A 7,094-nucleotide genomic window follows, 5' to 3' on the forward strand; every position below is an offset into this window, starting at 1 on the left:
CTAGAATGTCAAAAGCCAGGAGCACTTGAATGAGTTGAGAAGTCTTGGTCCTAAACTCATATAACCAAAGAGAAAGCGGAGAACGACAAAACCTCCACTGACATTGCTTGTCACATTTGTGTCCTCCAGTAGATGTTTTCTTTGCTCTTTTTATAAAAATTAACTTCTGTGTGCACTACAGCAAGGCACTGCAAGCAAAACAAAAGAAGGCCACTGTCCATATTTAAAAAAATAAAAAATACAAAGCATCCTCACAATTAATAAATGTTAATAGTGTTCAATACACTTTTACTTGAGTAAAGGTTCACTAGTACACTGAGAAAACAGTATGGTGATGGTCTACAGTAAACTCCGGACAGCAGACAGCGCCTTCAGAAAATATTCGGGCCTCGTCACTTTTTCCACTTTGTTTCAGATTTATGGCAAAATGATTTAATTTATTTTTCCCCCCTCATCAGACAACACTCATTGTTCCAGAATGACAAAGTGAAATTGATTTTAGAAATGCTCTGGCAAATTTGTTAAAAAAAACAAAATATCCCATTGACACAAATATTCAGACCTTTTGCTATGAGCCTGGAGATTTGGCTCGGCTTCATCCCATTCTATTAATCGTTGGCATTGTTTAGAGTCGAGTTATGCTAAATTGAATTGATTGAACATTAGAAAGATTTTGACGAGAACATGCCATTCAGCCCAACAAAGCTTGCCAGTCCTATTTACTTATTTCTTCCAAAATAACATCTAGCCAAGTTTTGAAAGTCCCTAAAGTCCTACTAAACCATCACACTACTTGGCAACTTATTCCATGGGTCTATGGCTCTCTGTATAAAGAAACACTTCCTAATGTTTGTGTGAAATTTACCCTTAACAGGTTTCCAACTGTTCTTGTTGAACTCATTTTAAAATAACAGTTTTGATCCACTGTACTAATTCCCTTCATTAATTCAAAAACTCCAAATATGTCTTAATCTCTTTTTGTCTAAACTGAACAGACTCCACTCTTTGAATCTTTCCTCATAATTCATCTCGTGTATCCCTGGAATCAGCCCAGTCCCTCTTCTCAGGACCACTTCTAGCACTACCATGTGCTTTTTGTAGCCCACAGACCAAAACTGTAAGCAGTACTCCAAATGAGGCCTCACCAGCTCCTTATAAAGTTTGGACATAACCTTCTTGGGACTTGCAGTCTACACATCAGGGCACTAAATAACGTTCTGTTCACCTTCTTAATGGCTTCTGAACACTGTCTGGAAGTTGTTACTGATGAGTCCTCTATAAATCCTAAATCCTTCTCATAAAGTGTACTTTCGATTTTCAGACCTCCCATTGTGTGTTCAAACCCTGCATTTTTACTTCTGACATGTAATGCCCAACCTGGTAAGCAGTCTAAGTCTCTCTGTAATAATTCAACAGATTCTAGGTTCTCTACCAGTCCATATTGCTTGTTATTAATATTTCTATCCAATTCGGTGCCCTAGCAGTGACCCTGAGGAACACCACTCTTAACATAACCAATTTCAGATAAGGTTCCTTGTAACATCACCCTAAGCTTCTTGTGTCTAAGCCATTTCTGCACCCATCTACACACTACACCCTAAACTACCACTTCTTTTAGTCTGATGTCCAATCTCTCAATATGGCACTGCCATAGGATGTCAACTTTGCCACAAGCCTGTATGTGAAATTTCTGCTCTGACCCAGTCAAGTGTAAGGGTCTAGGAGCAACAACAACTCCGCCACGACGAGGCAGACCACGCAAACTTACAGAGCTGGAATGCTCTGTGCTGATGTGCTTAGTGTGTAAAAACCTCCTATCCTCTGTGGCAGCGTTTCTCAACCTTTAAGTATTTGCGATCCGAGTTTTCATAACCGTTTTTATCGCACCCCCCTAACGTTTTTTTGAAAGGAGCCCACTAATACCAATTTGTTATTTTTTAATTAATGATATATCATAGATGCATATTTTATTATACCTACTTAACTTTTATTGACATTTATCTAACTATATTTTTCTAGTATCAGAATGTAGTTTAAGTTGATTTGTTTTGGTTTCAATAGATGTATTTTTCATATTTTCTATTGTTTTCTTTTTTCACATCTTCGTGCCCCCCCAGTTTGAGAACCACTGCTCTGTGGCATCACTCACATAGTTCTAAACTTCCTCTGTAAGTAACATCAGCTCAAGAAGCATGCACTGGGGAACTCCATGAAATGGGTTCCCATAGCCAAGCAGTTGCACACAAGCCTAACAATACTATGCATAATGGCAAGTGGCAGCTGGAGTTGTGTACAGTTTGCCACCAATGGACTCTGGAGCAGTAGAAACATTCTCTGCAGTGATGAATCTTGCTTTAGTATCTGGTAGTCTGATGGATGAATCTGGGTCTGGAGACACCAGAACACTGCCTTTCAAACTGTATAGTACCTACTGTAGCGTTCATTGGAGGAGATATAATGGTCTTGGACTTCAGGTGCTTTGGTTCCAGTGAAGGATACTCTTAATGCTGCTGCATCGCTTATGTATATTTTTCTTCTGGTTCGTCCTGCTTCCACTTCAAAACTGGTGCCGCCCACACGCAGCCGACACGGCATTTCTCGATTCCTATTCGTCCTCTTCCAAACCCTTCCCCACGCTGCCTATGTAATACATCCAGCAAGTACTTGAGGTGCTGCCATGACAGTAAAGTATCTTTACCACCCTTGCGGGAGCCACCTGTGTCTTTACAACAGCTTCTTACACAGCAAACATCAGAAGCTATAAATGATCATGAACACATTCAAGAATACAACTCTCCTCTAGCGTTTCCTTCCATGGGTGCACAGATAACTCAACCTCCTGGCCACGGACCATACTGTTTTAAAATACACGGGCAAATTTATCACCAAATCTCTCCACTATATGCTAACACTTCTACCTCTCCAGGATATGAACAGTTGTATGTTTTTGACACAGTGCAAGCTACTAAAGTACGCTTATAAAATAAAGCAAACTCTGCATGCAGTGAAAATTTACATCTCCAGCTAGATTCGATGCTCAGAATGAACCCCTTTGCTAAATCATACAAACACATGCATGAAATCCCTTAGTCCAATCCAACAGCATCTGTACAAATGGTTTTCAAGGAAAACCCTAGGCAGGATTTACGACGATACACTGCCCCAACATGTCACACCGATGTTACAGCGATTTTCGTCGGAGAAGATGGCGAACCGCCTGCCGAAAGGGACATTTGCATCTATCCCATAGGCAACTCCTGTAAACAGATTTCCACGCTCAATATGAATTGCAATCCTATGGTTTACCCACTTTTATTTTCTTACGGAGACATTGGCTGATACAAAGATTTACAACATGTTCCCAATAAAAGAACCACCAAGCGAATAAGGCTTACTCAATGCCAAAACTACGCGTACAGATCAGCAATGAGGAATGCATTTAGTATTTTGCACTCCAGCAGCAAACTATTCCAACAGTACGTCGTAGATGCGTATGTTAAAACAATGGGCACACGTCTCAGCTTTTTCAGATTACATCAACAAGATCTGCGCGTGGAACAATACAAAGGACGATCAGACGCACTGCAAGCAAACACTGAAAATAACAATGTACGTCTAGGCAAAATGATCATATTACCGTCCACATTTCCAGGAAGTCCAAGATACATGCAACAAAACTATCAGGATGCCATGGCCATAGTACATAAATTCGGAAAGCCTGATTTATTTATCACTTTCACATGTAATCCTGCTTGGCTGGAAATTCTACATACACTGTCGGATACCCAAAGACCAGAGCACAGACCTGATATTGTAGTACGAGTCTTTTGGATTAAGCTGCAGGAATTACTTAGAGACATTGTACAACAACATCTTTTTGGGGTTGTTATCTCTTATATTTACGTAATCGAATTTCAGAAGCGTCAGTTGTACGTGGCTTTTTCTAGGGTTAGATCTTTCGACTCATTGTCTGTCGTCTCCACCAAAACACCTATTCACAACTGCGTCTTTCAAGAAGTACTTATTTCTTCTTGATTTCTGAATTCCTTTCTCACCGTTTTCCGTTCCTATTCTTACACCGCCGTATGGTACGGCGGGCATTGGCTAGTATGAGTATATCCTAAGACACTGTTTCAAAAGGTCGGGGAAAGCCCTTTTCTGTTCCAGCATGACTGTGCCCAAAGCCAGGTCCATACTCATATGGAGGATCTCAAGTGGTCTGCCCAGACCCCTAAACTCAACCCTGTTGAAAACATTTGGGATGAATTGGAATCACACATGCCTCTAGGTCTTCTCATCCAACATCAGTACCTGACCTCACAACTGCTCTTTTGGCTGAATGGGCACAAATTCCCAGAGCCACACTCAAAACTCTTGTAAAAACCCTTCCCAGAAGATGGTGTCTGTTATAAACACAAAGTGGAGGCAACTCCATATTAATGCTCATGCTTTTGGAGTAGGATGTCCAACAAGCTAATATAGGTGTGATGGTCTGGTGTCTGCAAACTTTTGGACATATAGTGTATAGAATTTTTCTTTTTTCTGTACTGTTGTTGGGCTTGGTGAATTTAGTCAAGTGCTGGGGTGCTGAACGAAACACTTTGAAAGTGCTAGGGACTAAAGCGAGTAAAAAGGAAGCCTCGCTAACTTTATATCTTGATGCTAAGGGTTTGTGATACTTGATGACATTGGAGTTGTTTTCATTATGTTTAACAATGCTTTACTTTGTTCCAACCAAAAGCCTTGTTGCGGTGATGAGTAATTATGGTTCTACCCCCGGGCACACCAGGCCTGGCCTTGGCCCCTCAGGACATCCATCCAAAAGACATTTGAAAAAAAGTCCAGACCCAAAACGAGGCCTCAGGAGGGTTGCCGGCACGAGGCGGATTTCGAAATTACTCAACAGACTATATGGCATATTAGAACATGCCGTTTGCCCTTGGTCTATGTAGCAAGTCTAGACATATTAGAAGTAGCAAAATGTTTTTTTTTTATTTTGGTGTCTGTTCATTTGATAAGGTGTATAACTTTGCTGTGTGTTATTTACATGTCATCCCATTGTGCAAAAGGGCATAATGGTGTTCAAACATTAATACGAGATGGCCATCAGTCAGACCTTTAATACAGAGCTCTGCTCACGCAGGAAGAGCTCAAGTCCTTTGTTGCACCAGGCACTCAGGACCATTCAATTTAACATCAAATGCATTTGTGTGACAAATGAAGCCCCTGGTTTTTCAATCATAGGATAAGGTAGGCTGAAATCTAATTGGCGGCACAGGGAAGGGGTCAGTGACGGACACTCTCATGGCACCAACTTCGAGTGACCTGTAAACTTTAGAGCAGAACTTGTAGATGTGGATGGAAATCAGAGAATCTACAGAGAACCAACATGGTGAGAATACACAGGCAGGGAAGAAACGCTGCACAGTTACTAACCAGGCAGACTTTTGAACTCGGGTCCCTGAAACTGCTACGCACTCATTATAAGGAAACATCAAGCATATTCTTAAAATTGACAGCATGGTGCCCATTCCAGTACACAAATCACAGGGACGAGAGAAAGACAGGCCTGTGCACTGGCAACAAATCAGTAATGGCCCCTCCAGTCAAATATGGGGAAAGAAGGAAAATATGTGCAATATGAAGCTAATTAACTCTTCTCCCTGGATATTTATTGAGACAAGTGAATAATAATATCAGGGTGGTACAAGCTCTTTAACAAGTCCTCCAGCAGCTAAATAGACATTTTTGTCTTTTTTTTTTTAGTTAAATGGATGACGGCAGACTTTTTAAGACCAGTGAAGGAAAAACAGCAAAAAAGCCTGCAGTTCAATACAATTTTTTTAATAAAAGAACATTTTGAAGTAGCAGTTTTCAAAGTAATATTTTAATGTTTAGATAGAATTTGTCAATTCTGCTGTCTGTGCCAGTTCACTGTACAACATATCCATCCCACTGTCCCAGTCAGCAACTTGTTTTTTCCAGCAGTTTTAATGTATTTTTTAATAATTATTGTTACTCTTTTGTGTTATTTCATTCATGATTGTGATACATTGCCAAACAACTCTTAAGCTAAACTGTGACCTAATCAATATGTAGTCACTATACACAAATTTAATAAGTACACCATACAAAATGCTATTGATCCATTTTTAGTTAGGTTCACATAAAATGTACAAATCACCTATTCTGATAGCTAGGTCTATCTGTCTGTCTGCAAAAAACATCTCAACCACCCGTGGACCAATTTTCTTGAAATATGGCACACGTCTTCTTTATGGAAATTTGTCAAGAGAGTTTAATTTTTGTTGAGATTGAAGGTGGAATGTAAACTTTGTCTTTACCTATCCTCAGATGGGCACTCGGTGCGCAGCACTAAGATGATAATCCCAGAAGAAATGTCTTCTGCAGTGTGTGTGTTTGAAAGAGAACATGGCCCAAAGACACACGCCAGTCCTCAAAGCTCACTGACGGTAGATGCTGACCAGGCTACAGCACAAATGCAGCTGTAGTAACTGAACTGCCTCAAAATATGCATATTCTGACAAAATTGTCTGTTCTATCATATTTGAGTTGGTTCAAAACACTGGAAATTAGCACATTTAGTCACACAATGCAGACTGAGAAATAAAATTCAGAACCCTCTACTAAATAAATAGAATAATCTAATTTAATTTAAGGACAGGCAAATGCCAATAAAGACATGGTAATTAGTAGGCAATACTATAGTTATAGCAGGTCAACCATGGACATGGCACACCAGGTTTGTAGGTGTGATAGACAACTATGCTACTCACTAGACATAATAACATTTAGAGGGTTTTATTTGTTTTACAATATTTACACATATATTGGTATATAAATTTAGTTTCATATCAGCTATTATACATCTGTAATATTAAAAACATACATGAGAAAAATTGGCATACTGTTCACAATAACACAAAAAAGGAACATTTGGGTGATTTTCACTTTCATGGCTCATCTCCACAAATACAAAACTAAATCACTCATTTTCCTAGAATCATATTTTTCAAGTCTTATAAACTGTTTTTCTTTGCTTATTCTTTACAGCAGCCAAAGCAGATGGCCTT

The sequence above is a fragment of the Erpetoichthys calabaricus genome, chromosome 1, assembly GCF_900747795.2.
Source record: "Erpetoichthys calabaricus chromosome 1, fErpCal1.3, whole genome shotgun sequence".
In the NCBI taxonomy this organism is placed as follows: Eukaryota; Metazoa; Chordata; class Cladistia; order Polypteriformes; family Polypteridae; genus Erpetoichthys; species Erpetoichthys calabaricus.